Source organism: Delphinus delphis, chromosome 1, assembly GCF_949987515.2.
Source record: "Delphinus delphis chromosome 1, mDelDel1.2, whole genome shotgun sequence".
In the NCBI taxonomy this organism is placed as follows: domain Eukaryota; kingdom Metazoa; phylum Chordata; class Mammalia; order Artiodactyla; family Delphinidae; genus Delphinus; species Delphinus delphis.
The window spans coordinates 16,408,551-16,425,239 of NC_082683.1; the positions used below are offsets into that span (position 1 = coordinate 16,408,551).

The following is a 16,689-nucleotide window of genomic DNA, read 5'->3' on the forward strand; positions in this document are numbered from 1 at the left end:
GCACAGGCTTTAGCCATGGGCGGCCTGGGTTCGTCCCTGACTGTCTGGGTGGTCTCAGGCAGGCCCTCTCTCGGCTTCCATCTTCGCTCTGATCCCATCTTCTCTCCCCTGAACACTCTATTTAATGCCACCATCTGGCCCCCTTGGCACTCCTCCTCCCCCTGTATCTGTGCTCGTTCTTTACTCATTCCCTTAACATCTTCTCATTTACTATATAATTTACTTAATTATAATGTTTATTGTTTATCTGTCTTCCTTAACTAGAATGTCAGTTCCATGAGGACAGAAATCTTTATCTTGTTCACTTGTGTCCCCGGATCCTAGCACGGTGCCTACCACTGAGCAGGCATCCAATAGATATTTGTTGAGTGAATAAAGTTGTTAAGTCTCTCTGAGCCGAGAGTTTTCTCATTTGAAAAGCGAGGATGAGGGCTTCCCCGGTGGCACAGTGGTTAAGGATCCACCTGCCAATGCAGGGGACAGGGGTTCGAGCCCTGGTCCAGGAAGATCCCACATGCCGAGGAGCAACTAAGCCCGTGCGCCACAACTACTGAGCGTGCGCTCTAGAGCCCGTGAGCCACAACTATTGAGCCCTCGTGCCACAACTATGGAAGCCTGCGTGCCTAGAGCCCGTGCTCCGTAAGAAGAGAAACCACTGCAATGAGAAGCCCGTGCACCACAAGAAGAGTAGCCCCTGCTCGCCACAACTAGAGAAAGCCTGCATACAGCAACAAAGACCCAACGCAGCCAAAAATGAAATAAATAAATTAATAAAAAAAAAAGAAAAGAAAAGCGAGGATGACATTAATGATGCTGCCTCGGTGTTGCAGGGAGGAGCCAATGAGATCTCGCCTGTGAAGAGCTTTGCACCAGGCTGGCGGGCACTTCTGCAAATGACAGCTCGCATATGCCTCAGTTTCCTCATCTGTAAAGTGGGAATAAAAGTTGTTGTGAGGGTTAGCTGGATTAATATGTACAAAGCCTCATATTAGGTCAGAGCCTCACATGAGGTCAGCGTTCAGTAACGCTGGGCAGTACCACCCTTAGTTCCTTCCATCTCAGGCTTTTGGGTCCTTGTTTTATTGAGTTGAAGGAGAGGCTGGAGGTGACTCTGGGAGTCAAATCGTTGAACCTTTGGTTATGCTTAAGCTTAAGATAAAATGATCCCTCAAATCCAAGGCTAAAAACAGACAAAGGGTTTCCAGACTCCCTCCTCTTTAAATATCTCCCTAGATTTCAGGCGTTCCAACCTCCAGCGCTGGGCCACAGCTGACTCCTCGATGCCACCCATAAATAGGCCTTGGAGTTTTGTTCTTCTCTCTCCATCCTTTCTCCTTCATCCTTCACCCTGAGGATCTGACATCCCTGTGATCTCCATCTCAGCCTTTATCCCTGTAGGAACCTCCCCAGGATTAGTGGAAATGAGAAAACTCTGAGCTCCTGGGTCTTTTCACCTCTAACTCAGTTTCTGATGCCTGGTGAGCTTCAGACCTTGCTCAAGGCAGGGGGCTCATGGCATGCATTTAATAAACATGGAGTGAACGAATGAGTAGGAAAAGCCCCAGCTCTGACCCTGACCATTAGGTAACTAACATCTCTGGCCTTCGGTTTCCTCATCTCTAATGAGGGTTATAAATGCCTTCCCTGTCCACCTTAAAAAACTGTTGTAAGGATCAAATGAGATCATCAGCTCTTAGAATAAAGGGAGCTTGGAGGTCACGCAGTCCAATTTGCTTATTTTTTCAAGAAGGAAACAAATCCCCAGAGACACGGAATGTGTAGACGCAGAGAAACCTAATATAATGAACTGTGTCCTCACAGCTGAGTGGTCCAGGAATCCTGGAATTCTAGAGATTGTCCAGTCCAGCCAGCCAGAGGAAATCGAGGCCTGGACAGGGAAAGAGATTGCTCAGCTCACCCAGGAAGCAGAGCTGGAAGATGGGGCTCCTGGTTTCCAGTTCGGGCCTCCTTCCTGCTGTGTTGACAGCACCAGGAGGGGTGGCATCCAGGGAACAGGGGAGGCAATGGCTGCTGGGTGACTCCACCTCAGTTGAATTCTTGGGGCACAGAGCCCAGGAGCAGGGTAGGGAGAGTGAGGGAGGAAGGTAGCAGGACTGGCAAGGTAGTGGTCCGTCTTGCTCATAACCAATCCCTGGACTCCCAAGGTGGTACCTGGGGAAAAACCATCGACACACAGGAGGCCCAATGCTGGCCACGTGGTGCAACCAGAAGTGTCCATCCCCCCCAGCCTTGGGGAGCTCAGAAGTCAGGGGCAGGCATGGGGGCCCAAGATCGGTGAAATGGGATCCTTCCAACTCCCTGTTGCCTCAGCCCCCCAGCCTCTGTTCAGGCTGGGACAGGCAGACCTCCCATACCTGGGGATTTACCCCTGGCTCACTGAGGATGACACCATCTCAAGCCTCTTCGTATCCCTGACTCCTTCCTTGGAGTTTGTGAGCAATTACAGAACCCCTGCCACGTCCTGGATGCTTTCACCCACAATTTCTTATGCAAAAGTGTTGTTTCCCAAACTTGAGTCATTTACCACCTCCATGATTTTTGCCATAATAATCTAACCCACTGAATACATAAATAAATAATATTTAATGAATATTTTGCTTCACTTTCTAAAAACATAAATTTATGTCAAAAAAGAAACTTCATATCACTCCTGTAAATAAAGAAGCAGTATCAGTTGCTAAAAATACAAGAAAAAAGAAAAATAAATACATTCTTGGTTTCTGGTGCCAGGCCCCAGCTCTTGTTCCAATTATACTGACAAGCCGCCTGCATGTTCTCTCTGGACCTCTGTTTTCTCCTCCCTAAAATGGGGTTGTTGGGAGATAAAGTATGCAAGATGCCTTGCTCTGAGCTGGCATGGAGTAGGTAAGAGAGAGAATTCTGGGCTGGTATTGGTTCTGCTGGTGCTGACACCTTCTCTGCTCTGCTCTGGCCTCAATCCCCTCCAGTCCCAGCTCCAACCCCCTTTATCTAGAACTTTAGAGTTTCCTGTGCACTTTTCAACCCTGTCTCATATTAATCTGCCTCTCAGCATGTGATAAGGGAAGCCAGGGGAGATCATGTCTGCCTATTAAGGGGCCGGCCATGCCACAGGGCTCAAATGATTTGCCCAAGGTCACCAGGGTGGAGTCTTGAACCTGGGCTGTCTGTTTCTACTGCATGGGGCGTGTTGGCTTCCTCCTCTGGTCACCCAGGAGACAGGTTCTCAGGATCTGGCTGGGATGCAGTCTGCAGGAACCCTAGCTGGCTCTAAGGAGAAAGAGGGAACAGTCCCCATCTAGGAGAGTTGGCCCTGTCTAGGGGAGGCTCCCCTCCCCGAAGCCACCCCCTTCTAGGTCTCCCTCTGCTTCCTCAGCCCCTAGCAAAAGACTCAGCCCAAGGGCAGGGGAGAGAGAGACAGGCTAGTGGTCTGGTTGGAGTGGGAAGGCGAGAGGGGACAGTAAGGAGAGTCAGAGACACAGGTGCACAGAGATGGAGAGACAGACTCGTGGACAGAGATGGGTAGAGACAGAGACCCAAATAGAGACAGGTTGTCAGACACAGAGGCAGACACACAGAAAGGGCCAGACAAGACAGAGGGCACGAGAAAGACAGCCACAAAGAGACACAGAAGGAAGTTGGATCCAAAGCTAAAGACAACCCCAAAGAGTCGTGCACAGAGACGGAATCAGAGCTGGAGCTCGTGGAGAGAAAGTAGAGAGAGAGAGAGAGACAGAGAGAGACAGAGAGACAGAGAGAGACAGAGAGACAGAGACAGAGAGAGACAGAGAGACAGGGAGAGAGAGACAGAGAGAGAGAGACACACACAGAGAGAGAGAGACAGACAGAGAGAGAGACAGAGAGACAGAGAGACAGAGAGACAGAGAGACAGAGAGAGAAGCGCGGAGGCGGAAAGAGCAGGAGAACACGGAGACAGTGGCACCCCAGCCCTCCCCAACCCCACGCGGGGCCCGAGCCGAGCCAGGGAGCGGGAAGGGGGAGGGTGCCCCACTCCCCGGCAGGGGGCGCCCTGGCCACGCTGCGGACCGGCGGGCATCGCTCCAGCCGGGGCCGGGGGCGGGGCGGGGGCGGAGAGGGCCGGGGCCCCGGCCGGGGGCGGGGTCGGGAGCAGGGGAGGGCTGCCCCGGCCGCGCTCGGGCCCCGTGGTCGCCTTTATAAGCCCGCGGGGGAGTTGGCCCCGGTAGCGTCGCGCTCCCGCCACTCCGCGCCTTCCGTCCCAGCGCACCGACCTCTCGTCACTTGTGCCAGGACAGACCTTCGCCCACGAACTCTGCGCAGGTAAAGACTCGACGCTGGCTCCAGGCTCCCCGCGGCCCCAGGGATGTGGTCGATTCCCCGGCCCCTCCCACATCCTCCCCTCGCCTGGGGACGGTGGCGAGGTCGGATATCAGTGGCGGGGCAGGGACCTCTGCGCCCCGACACCTCCCAAGGCAGCCCATTCGGAACCCCCCAGCCACCTGTCCCGCTCCCGTGCTCGCGTGCATCCGAGGCTCCCGGCGGGCGCGCTGGGCCGGGCTGGAAATCAGACTTGGCGCTCGCGGAGCCGGCGAGTCAAGGGGACTGCTCTCGGGACCGCTGCTGCAGCCCTGGGGTCTCCTACCTCCGAGGCCGCTGCCCGAGACCCCCACCTTCAGTCTAGGCACCTCCTCCCGGTGCTCCGTGACTGAGCGGCTTCTACGGAACCCCCTGTGTCCGAGATCAAGCGAGTCAGGTTGCCCACCCAGAACTGCCAACCACCTAGTAATCTCTAGATCTTGCCACAGTAGTCGGGGAGGGGGCTGGTCTGCCTGGGTGGGCTCCAAAGTACTTTGGGCCAGAGCTGGGAACAGTAGAGGGAGGGAGGCACTTGGGTCCGGGAGCCGCAGGGGGGTGGGAGTGGGGGAACGGACATCCGGCGTGTTGGAGTCTGTTTGGGAGTCCGGGGTGGCCACAGCAGCCTTAGGGCAAAGCTCCGGAGCCCGGGAAGCTGAGGGAGTTTGCGATCCATCTCTGGGCATGTGCAGGTGAGCAGATAGCTCAGGGTTGGTTCCCAAGCCTAGTCTTGATAAGAAAGTGTTAAATGCATGGTAACAATGGTGGGGCAGGAAGCTAAGGAAAGTCCCATCCTTCCCATACGTTGTCCCTTCTGACCCTTTTTCCAAGCGTAATGGGATTGGGGGAGGGGGGGCTTTACAAAGGCCTGAGGGTGGAGGGGGAAAACCCTGGAGATCAAAAGGGGGCAATTCTCAGGCCAGAAAGGGCCTCTGGGCCCTGGGAAAGAAAGGCTCCTCCGGTGGGCCGGCCTTCCCTGGTGAGCAAGGGGTTGGCTCCCACACCAGCAAAGATGACAGCAACTGTTTATTGAATGCCTACTGTGTGCCAGACTCCAACACTTCACTTGCATCATCTTGTTTACAAATAGGAAGACTGAGGCCTGGAGAAGTTATGTAAATATGAGACCAGGATGTGAACCCAGACTCTAAACCCTACAACCTTAGCTCCCTGCTTCCTTTTTTTTGTTTTTTGTTTTTGTTTTGCGGTAAGCGGGCCTCTCACTGTTGTGGCCTCTTCCGTTGCGGAGCACAGGCTCCAGACGTACAGGCTCAGCGGCCATGGCTCACGGGCCCAGCCGCTCCACGGCATGTGGGATCTTCCCGGACCGGGGCATGAACCCGTGTCCCCTGCATCGGCAGGCGGACTCTCAATCACTGTGCCACCAGGGAAGCCCTCCCTGCTTCCTTTATGTGACCCAAGAGATGAGGGGCTGACCTTTCCTCTTCTGGCCCTGCTGGTGCTCAGGCTTACCTCCGCCCATGCTCTAGACCTGCCTTCTTCAAATCTTTAGTCCTCCCCACTGTGTTGTTCCCCCCCCCCCACCACCTACTCCACTCCCTGCCCCTGCTCTTCTTGTCCCTTTGCCTCCTTTTTTCTTCCTGAACTTCATGCCTCTGAACTCCCTAAGCAGAAGAGGCTCCTGGACATGGCTTCCTAACTTCCCGTCTCCTGGAGTAAGACAGACTTGAGTGATGGCCCCTGTCTGTATTGGTGGCCCCACCTGGAAAATAGGGAGTATGCCTCTCTCACGAGACTATTGTGAGGAATAAAACTGAACTGAGGCCAGAAACAAAATGCTATCTTCATTTAACAAATACTTATGAATGCACCAAGCCCTGTTCTAGGTGCTGAGAATGCAGCGGGTAAATTAAACAGCCATCTGGACGCTTGTGTAACAAAATGTTTTCAGGCTCTGAAATTGACACTTTAGAATTGGAATTAAGCAGTTCACAAGGAAGGAGATTAAAATGCAATAACACGGGTAAAACTGATCAGCCAGCCTTTGGTTTTCACTAATAGAAAAGGCAACCTAGCTGTGTGACCTGGGACAAATTCTGTTCTCTGTCATGCCCCAGTCTCCTCCTTTAAGTTGAGGAGATCAATAAATAGTATGATTAATGTATGCAAAGTGTTTAGCTGGTGTCTGTGCCTAAGAAAATATTGTCTATAATCAGCTCTAATCTCAGCAGAAAATGCAACCCTGAGACTGGGCATAGGGTTATGTCGCTGCCTCTGAACCCTGGAGACCTGTCACCCCCCTGCCTAGGCCCTGTCCTTTCCCTCATGGGTTGTGCTGTGGAGTGGCATGGCGTCTTCCTTGCCCACACTCAGGTGCCACCTCCTGTCATCCTAAACTCAGCCTTGGCCAGGAGCCTGGAGGTCCTTGCTGGGAACAGGCCTGGGGCTGTTATCTCCACAGTGCCTTCTGCCTCTGTGTGTCCCAGCTTTGAAATGAGGTGAAACCAAACTCAAGCCCTGCCTGTCCCATGGCTTACATACCCAACATTCCCTGCAAACTAGGAATCAGTCCTGGAGAAGGGAAGTGACTTGTTCAAGGACACACAGATGCTACCTGGGGAGCTGGGGCTGGAGCCCTGGTGATGACTCTAGCGACCTTCACGAGTACCCATCTTTGGGGATGAGGCCTCTTAATCGAGGGGTAGGATCCCGTGACATAGCTCAGAGTTCTCACCTTGAGTTATCAATACAAAACTCAGGGCTTGAAGAGAACATTACGGGGAGAGTGAGCAAGCTGAGCTGAGAACCGGCACCCAGCAATCTCCGCGTGGCCACAGGAATGCACACGCAGCTTTCCAGTGCTACGTCGTCGTCCTCATCCTCAGCAGGCTGGAGCTGAGCTGCGCGGTGTGTTTTTTTGTTTTGTTTTCAGAGATGGCCTCACTTTTAGAGGGCAGTTGTGGGCAGTAGATTGGAGGTTCATTCCCAGCACTGCTGTGTGACCCTAGACAAGTTTATTTCCCTCTCTGAGCCTCAGGTAAGGAAATCATCTGTAATATGGGTTAATAATATGTACTTTGCAGAGTTGATGTGTGGGGCCAGCAAAATCATAAATGGCTTTTCACCACGGAATGGCTCAGCTGGGGCTGACCCACTGCTGGAGATTGTTGTTGAGAAGTTAATATTTCCTATGGGACAGTTTCTTTGCCACTACCAGGTGATCCATAAGGGCCAGAGGGAAAGCCCTACGTAGGTTACAAAGGCCTAGACAGGAGAGAAAGTGCTGGCTTTGGGATCTGCATCTTGGGTTCCAATCCCTAGCTGTGTGACCTGAGGCAAGTCACTTGGCCTCTCTGAGTGCTGGGTTCATAGTAGGCCCCCAGGAACTCTTCTCTGATGCTCAGTGTCCAAAGAACATTCAAGAATAGTCTCCATATTTTTCCACCCCCCTCATACCACCCCCCAACATTTACTAATTACTCCCAGAAAAACTTCATGCTTAAAGTTTTCCATGCTGAAATTCTCAACCTCACTGTGGCATGAAATCAATTGTTTGCATTTAATTTGACTTCTCAAATTAAGAGGTAAAATTTGAGATGAGGATAGGGGGTGGGGGGGGAGGAGATGAGGAAAATGAAGTTAAACCAGATGTGTTTTTGTTTAACTGTCGGATGGTGGTTAAACTGCCTGGGTATTAAGATCATTCTTTCTGAATTCCAGTAACCAGGAGTCAAGTTTCACTTAAAATTGTAGTGTTCCTTCCTGGCTACCGTGGACTAGCCCTCCCCATTATTATTATTATTACTATTTTATATTCATCTGAGGCCACAAAGTACTGACCAGAGAAGAGACCTCATAGATTCCTCAGAGCTGGAAGGCATTTAAAGGCTGCCTCTGTCAACCGGCTGCTTTGCAGACCAGGGAGTCTGAGGTCCAGAGAGGGGAACGGCTTGCTCAGGGTCACCCATGACTGTCCTAAAAGTAACCACTATCTTGATTTTGGTGTGTATCATTTCCATAGCATAAACTTAATATATCTTTTTTTTTTTTTTTTTTTCTTTTTTTTGCGGTACGCGGGCCTCTCACTGTTGTGGCCTCTCCCGTTGCGGAGCACAGGCTCCGGACGCGCAGGCTCAGCGGCCATGGCTCACGGGCCCAGCCGCTCCGCGGCATGCGGGACCCTCCCGGACCGGGGCACGAACCTGTGTCCCCTGCATCAGCAGGCGGGCTCTCAACCACTGCGCCACCAGGGAAGCCCAATATATCTATTTTTTAAAAAGAAAGAATTGTTGAAGGGAGAATACAGATGGTGTGAGTTGGTAGAAAAAGATCCGCAACTCAGAGCAGAGTTTAAGCCCTTGAACTGTTGATATACTACCTGTGTGACCTTGGGCAAGTCCCTTCCCCTTTCTGAGCCTCAGTGTCCTCATCTGTAAACCAAGTTGCCTGAAGAGCAGGAGTTGGGGGGGTTGGGACATCCCTAAGACTTGGAATGGGTCTGATTTACTTTGAGTTGGTCCTCAAACATTTGTGACTTAGGTTATGGCAGGTCAGTCACAAACTGCCCTCCTGAGGCAGAAAAGGGTGGGGGTGGGGGCATTGTTGACTCCCGCAGTGATTTTTTAAAAATTTTATTGAAATATAGTTGATTTACAATGTTGTGTTAGTTTCAGGTGTACAGCAAAATGATTCAGTTATACATATACATATATTCATTCTTTTTTAGATTCTTTTCTCATATAGGTTATCACAGAATATCGGGTAGAGTCCCCTATGCTATGCAGTAGGTCCCCGTCGGTCATCTGTCTTATATATAGTAGTGTGCATGTGTTAATCCCAAGCTCCTGGTTTATCCCTCCCCGCCACGTTTCCCCTTTGAGAACCATAAGCTTGTTTTCGATGTCTATAAGTCTCCTGCAGTGATTTTAAAACGTTGATTTCATTGCTGGTGATTGCATTTTACATAAAAATAAGGGTTTCTGGCTTCTCTCAAAAGATCAAAAGATGTGGCCACTCTGGGCTGCATCCCTGCCTGGCCACCATGACTGGAGCTGATTAGCAGCTGCTCCACCCACTTGACCGCAGTCCCCACTGTGCCCTGCTCTCGCACCCAGCCCATTTGCTTCATTGCCATTCCCTGCCTGCCTTCTGAGTTTGCAGTTTCTGGGCTAGGTGCATGAGGCTTGGGCCAGCCCTCAGGAGGCTCAGGTTAGGAATGTGGGACACATAGACACCAACCCCTCTTCCGGGGCCTGGCAGCATCTCTGAAACATGTCAGCCAGGAGGAGGGAGCTTCCTTTCTGCTTTTCTGGTCCCAGGAAGAGGCTAAGGGCTCTAGAGTTTGGGGGCTAACAGAGCATCAGCCTGTCAGTGCTTAGGAAGCTGGGCCTGGGGCCCACCCCCTAGGGGACAGGCAACCTGGGGTGCTTCAGACTAGAGATTATGCAGCCCCCTGAGGGGAGGGACCCCCTTGACATCTGCCACCTCACCTAATGCTCCCAGTAGCCCTGTGCATTGGTGTCACTTCGCAGACAGGAAACACCGTCTTGCACTCTGAACCCACAGCTCTCTGTTCTGCCCCCTTTGCTGGGGGCCAAGGCCTGGTGATTGATGGCAGGCCATAGCCCCGCTGTAGCACAGATCTCCAGATCGCCGTGTCTGAGCTCAAGGGCAGTGTAGGAGGCCATGAAACCTCATGGTTAAAGCTCACGGTGAAGGCTCTGGAGGCAGCTGCCCAGCATGAGATCCTAGAAGGTCTCCACAAGCCAGCTGTTCTGCGGGGTACAAGATGAACAAGGGGGAGCCCTGATTCCTGACAGAGCCACAGGGCCCCTGGTCCCTGCAGCTGCAGAGGAGTGCTAGGAACGACCTTGTGTGGGAAGTAGCATTTTGTGAGCACCCGCTGGGTACCAGGCACTTTCCACATCATCTTTGAACCTCACCTACCCCTCACCCCCTGCCATTTTGCAGTTGAGACTCAAGGGATGGACACCTTGGGTCCAAACCCCTTCCCGAGGTGCCTCAGTCACCCTGCCCTGACCCAGGGAAGGGAGAGAGGGGAATGGCGGCTGGGAGGCTATTTCCTCTGAGACCCTGTAGTGAGGCACTGACCCAGGGCTTGTTTGAGAGAAGCGTCTTCATCTTCCCAGATCTCAGTTTGTGATTCAGGTGGGTGAACTTCCGCTGGCCAGGTCTGCAAGCTGCCGGCCAGGCCCAGCTAACATTTTATGTTCTTTAAAAAAGTGTTTAGGTGGATTTTACTTGAAAAACCATAAATCCCACTTAAAAAATTTTTTTTTTTAATTTTTGAAATTTTTATTTTTTGGCCGCATTGGGTCTTCGTTGTTGCACGCGGGCTTTCTCTAGTTGTGGTGAGCGGGGGCTACTCTTCGCTGCACGCACGGGCCTCTCATTGTGGTGGCTTCTCTTGTTGCGGAGCGTGGGCTCTAGGCGCACGGGCTCGGTAGTTGTGGCTCGCGGGCTCTAGAGCGCAGGCTGAGTAGTTGTGGCGCACGGGCTTAGTTGCTCTGCGGCATGTGGGATCTTCCCGGACCAGGGCTTGAACCCATGTCACCTCCATTGGCAGGTGGTTTCTTAACCACTGCGCCACCAGGGGAGTCCCCGTAAATCTCACTTTTAAAAGGATCTGCCATGTGACTTTTTGTGAAGTCAAGCTCTTGCCTTCTCTGATCCACCTTTTACTTTGTCTACAGAACAGCAGGGTGGGCACTCTCCCAGACCTCAGGTTGAGGTTGTCAGTTCCATGTCCTATAATCCTCTAAGCTGGCTGTGTCAGGCTTGGCCTCTCTGAGTATCATTTGTCTCTTTCTACTCCACCTGTTCCCACTTTGACTTACTGGCCTCTTAACATACAGGAGTTAATAACGTACTCATCTGCCACCATTCTGGGTGGAAAGTGTGTCAGCTGACTCTGAGACCCCCTCCCCTCCTTCACTCCTTCTTAGCGCCTGTATAGCTGCTCTGTTTCCTCTGCCTCATTAAGCGAGCACCCCCCTCCCACCTCCACACACCACCGCTAACGTTGCCATGCCACATGCCATGTGGTACTCAGTGCTTGTCCTGGAACTGTTCAGTTGGTCTAACGGCTGCCCTATGTGGCAAGTGCAATTATCCCATTACAGATGAGGAGACTGAGGCACAAAATCACTCAGCCTGAAAGTCGGAAATATACACACTCATCCCCTACCATTGCCAATCCACCCACTCAAGGTTGCTTCCTTCTTTGTGACATGAATGACACACCCTATTTCCCTAGAAGAGTGTGGTTGCTTATTTTGAAATGATCAAATATAGTGATTCATATTTCAGCTTCAGTTAGCCTATCAGGATATCAAAGATAAACAAGTTCCTCTCAAAAGCTCATTTGAGCCTTGCCTTAATCACCTGAGTAGTTTTTGTGAAAATGCTGTGAGTTTTCATTTTTCCCCTTGACCTCATCCTTCCAACTAACATTTAAGTTCTTACTCTGTGTCAGGAACTGAGCAAATCACTTTTAAGGACCTTATTCTATTTAACTTGTTGTCCTCTCCATTTTATAGAGATGAAAACTAAAGCTCAGAGAAACTGAGTAACTTTCTCAAGGTCACACAGCCAGAAAGAGGCGGTGAGACCCAAATTTAGGTCTCATGCCTTCCTGCCCAGTCAGATTAGCATCTGGATTCAATTTTTTTGTCTGGATACAAGCCCTCAGGGGACCTTGCTGTATATATTTGTTTTCAGTGGAACCATCTGTCTCTAGGGTTTGCAAAGTCATGTGGGAGGTCTCAGAGGGAGGGGACCAAGCACAGGCACACTCCTGGTTGGATAGACGCTTCTGTTCTCCCAGACAATGGGTTTTGGCCTGGACACCTCCTCTTCTGGTCAAGAGGAAGGAAATGACAATCCTAGCAGGAAGCATCCTCAGAAAGCCAGAGGAGCCTGGGTTTGAATCCCAGCCCTGCCGTTTCAAGCTGTGTGACCTTGGACACATCCCTTTCCCTCTTGGCTTTCAGTTACCCTGCCTGACAACTATGGCTTGTTTGAGGGAGGCAAGGTTAGGACTTTTCTAGTTCACGTGTGGCAAATAGTTGGCATGCATGCTGTCACCCTCTTGTCCTGTACGTGTCAGACATGACTAATCAACCACTGCTCTCTTTCCTTCTAAACCTTAAGTTCCTTCTAAATGCAGTCCTACAGGCAGCCATTATCCACTCATTAGAATTGGCACACAAGATGGAAAGACATCCCGGAACCAAATTAGACTTAGGCATTGTGTGAACAGGGGCAGAGAAGGGACAGGCCCAGGGTGGTGCCCAGGTCGGTGTCACTGTGCTCCTCAGTCTTCTTTTCCTGGTCTGGGAAAGCAGGAGGACTCCTGAGCTAGGCTGTGCCAGAACTCACCTCTGGTGTAGGGTGCAGACCTTCCATGGAGCTGTGTCCCTGGTTCACTCCTCAAGGAAGGGTGGGGAATGGTTTCTGGGGCTGTCACAACTCAGGCTTAAAGTAAAAAGGAGAAGGAAGAGGCTGGTTTCAGATCGTCCCGGAAAGAGTTCCGCTAACCCCTTCCCCCACCCTCCATGATAATATCCATAGTAGTAGTAATAGTAGTAATAAGAGTTATTAACGGCTACTGAATATTTGCTATGCACCAAGCCACTCTACTAAGTGCTTTATATGCATTCATGCTTTTAATCCTTACAACAGCCCATTTTTCAAGTGATGGAAATGACTCGAAGGTGAAATAATTTGCCCAAGTGTCCTCAGCTGGTGAACCAGCGGAATTGCTGAGATTGGAATTTTCACATCCGTCCAGCCCTGAAGCTGGCTCCCCTCCCTGGCTCAGTTTCCACACTGGCTCTTCCTCACTCACCATCATCACCTCTCATTTGCGACCCTGACATTCCTTCACCTGTGGAAAGCGCTCTTCCACAAGCAGAGCCTTCCACGTACACATGGGAGTAGCACAGCAAATGGCATCTCCATGTTACAGGTTAGAAAATTGGGCCTGGGATCACACGGTGAGGAAATGGTTATCCCTGGGCCCTGGATTGGCCAGGGGAGCCTGGGTTGGGGGATGGGAACATGGGAGTGTTGCAGCTGAGGTGGGGTTGAGTTGCTGACGCCTCATCCTGGATGAACCAAAACTAGATCCTGTTTTAATCAGCCATGGGACCATAGATGAGTCACGTTAACACTCATTTAATAGTCACTTTAATACTGGATACTGCCAGCCTCAGTATCCAGACTCTTATACTTCTCCATTTTTAAAGCTCTTTCTTATTCATGAACTCGCTGAATCCTTGAAACAGCCCAATAAAGTATTATCTTCATTTTGCAGAATGGAAACAGGCTCAGGTCAAGTGGATGGCAGAGCCAGCCCTCAAACTCAGGTCAGGATCACAGGCTAAAGATCTTTCCCCAAATGTGTCCCCCAACCTGTCCCATCTTTGCCTTTGCACCTGCTGTCCCCTCCCCTGCAGTGTCCTCCCTGCCTGTGTTGCCAGTTGGCATCATGGCTGCTTTTCTAGATCTTGCTTGGAAATCTTCAGCCCTTTGTAATCTGATCATCCAGGTAGTGTCTGGCTCTGTGTGAGTTGAGTTTCTGGAGGGCAGGAACCCCAGCTGAGCCATTCGTGAATCCCAGTGTCTAGCAAGGTACCCTCATTCAGCAAGCGTCCAATGACGTTAACGTAATGAAAGGCTGCCCCGCCTGGCAGGGGTTTCCGCAGCCCAGCTGGGCTTGGTTCCCATGGGGAAATCTGAAAAGGCTGTCCCGCTGGGCTTAACACCTGAGCCACTCCAGGCTGAGCCTGGCTGCCCTTCCCGCATCTGCATTGGTGTCTTCTCCTCTCCATCAGTGACGTCAGCTCATGAATGATTGGTTAATGATTGGCAGCAGGACAATCCAGTCTCCCTATTGGTGGCTCAGACCCTTAGTCAGGTATGAGTTTCCCCAGCGTCATACCTCTGACCAATCTTCTTGTTCACAGATGGACCCTCAGTGCCCAATAACCTTAATTTCTTTAAAAATAGGAACAGCCATCATTTGCCGAATCTATATAACATGCATCCTGGCACATAGCATGCACTCAATACATATACGGTGAATGGGTGAGTGAATACTTGCAGGAAATAACACCTCTTAGGAACTAAGACCTTGTATGACCTCCGTGCCTGTTTCCTCCTCTGTCCCTGAGAGGAGTGTCCCACACTCCTCTCAGGGACAGTGTCCACTGTCCCACTCGGAGGAGTGATTGATACATATATATCAATAGATATTTGTATTAAATATGGCATGGACCAGGCTCTGTTTTAAGTGTTTCACTTATATTTATTCATTTTTCCTCACAACTGAGCCCCAGAGAGTCTAAGTAATGTCTCCTAAGTCACACAGTCGGTACCAAGTGCAAATATTTTCATACCTTCCAGGGCACATGTATTCCAAGTAATATAATGTGGTGACCATTTTCCCCCAACCTCTTTCCATAGCACAGAAGCCCCTGCCCCAGAGCCTGTGGTCATAAGTAGTAGGTGAGTCCAGTGGTGGTTTTGCCCCCTGACTAGGAAACATCTCCATGGATATAAAATATGCTAAGATGTGTTAAGACACAGTGCCGAGCACATAGTAGATCTTGTGGTCCTCATCCGTGTAACAGGCGTGGATCCCGCCCTGTATAGAAGCCCACAGGAGGGAGACCTGAGTCTGCTGGAGAAAGCCGGGAGATCCTTCACAGAAGAAATTAAAGCGGTCCTGGATGACTATAATAGCATCAGCTCATACCTCCTAGGAGCAGACACTGCCCCAAGTGTGTTACATGTAGGAACTCTTCAGCCGTGGGAGGCAGCACCATAACTAATCATCCCCACCCCACGGATGAGGAAACAGAGAAACGAACTCACTTGCTCGGGGAAATGGTTAGCAGCTGGCAGGCCGGCATGTAAATCCCAGCCATCAGGCTATGGAGTCTGGCCGTACTGCCTCCTTTTGTAAGGAAAGGCTCATCTAAGTTTCCTGCTTGTCAGTTCCTCTCGCCTCTGCTCAGGGCTGGCTGTTGGCAGGCAGGCCTGGGTGAGTGTACACGCTGATATTACGTGATCCTTGCAGTGGAGGAGAGTTTCCCCACCTCCTGGGGAGCCTTCCCCACATCACACCCTGAGGCTGGGCCCAGACGGAGGTTTTCAGGAAAGGAAACCAGCCCATCACCTTACCCCTGCCTGGGGCAGCCCCTGCACGTGTCAGCTCCCTAATTCCCTGGCACTGCTCAGAGCCGACAGCAACAGGGACTAACATCCCCCCCCCCAATGGGGAAGATTCGTGACAGTTCTGAGGGAGGTACTACTGTGGTCTGTAATACACAGAGGCAGAAATAAGACTCAGTGTGGTTAAGTAACTTGCCCAGGGTTGCAGAGCTGATGGGTGGAGGAGCTGGGATTTGAACCCAGAGTCTGGGGGCTTTCCCCTCTGCTTTTCAGTCTGCTCTGAGCTGACTGGTTTTGCCTCTGGTGAGGGAAAAATTGTCTGTCTTGGGGATGCCTGGTCCAGAGACTTAGGCTTGCCTCCAAACAATCTTAATTTGTTTAATAATACTAAGAGTTGTCATTTGCTGAATCCCCATGTATGGCCTGCTAAGTAAGTGTTTTACACACCCTTTTTCATTTGGTCCTCTTAAACTTCCCACAGAGTAGGTACTCCAATCCCAGCTTTTACAGGTGAAAAGGAGAAGCACGGAAAAGGGAAGGGACTTGCCCAAGGTCATGCAGCTCAGAATTGGAACCTGGGCAGCCTGGCTGCAGAGTGTGGGCCCTGAGTCACTTAATAAGTATTAGATAAATCTCTGCAGGTCGGATGTATAAACTCTTCTTGCACCTGATGGTTCTTCCAGAGCCTGACTCAGAGAGGGGGTGCAAGGCAGGAGTTGAGCAAGTGGCAGGAATAGACTGCGGGACACTCCCTGGCCCCCTGAGCCGAGGATGCAGAGTTTATCTACCCCTCGTGTGATCCTGGTCAAAGGGAGGAACGGACAGGGGTGGGGAGCACAGGGGGGCAGTCCCGGTGTCTCCAGAGCCAGGGTCAGAAGGAGGCCAGAGTAATTAGCCTGGCTGGAGCTACTGCTAACTGAGAATCCTCAGTGGGGAACTGGCCCCAGCTTCAGTCCAGGGCTCTGGCCTTGGACCTGACCCTCCTGGAGTTCCATCTCAGGCTTCCAGAGTCTTCCTGGGGTGGCAAATCTCAGAGCACTGGTTTGTGTGAGAACTGTGCTCTGCAATTTCCCCCTTCGACACCCAAGTCCCTGGACTGGCCTGCCTGCCCCACTTCGTCCTTTTGGAGGAAGCAGATCCTTTCCTCTTGCGTGGCGACTTGATTGGAATAATCAAGTATTTCCCCACTGGCCCCTG

The 16,689-nt window shown here is 51.4% G+C and overlaps 1 protein-coding gene across 1 annotated transcript in view; it reads left to right on the forward strand.

Moving 5' to 3' along the window:
* Nucleotides 1–4,177: 4,177 nt before the first annotated feature.
* The window catches only part of ALPL (alkaline phosphatase, biomineralization associated), a 57,372-nt gene continuing 44,860 nt past the window's right edge, over nucleotides 4,178–16,689 (forward strand). The window contains exon 1 of the mRNA XM_060015697.1: nucleotides 4,178–4,299. The gene's annotated coding sequence lies outside the window, so the exon portion shown is untranslated. The remainder of the gene's footprint in view (nucleotides 4,300–16,689) is intronic.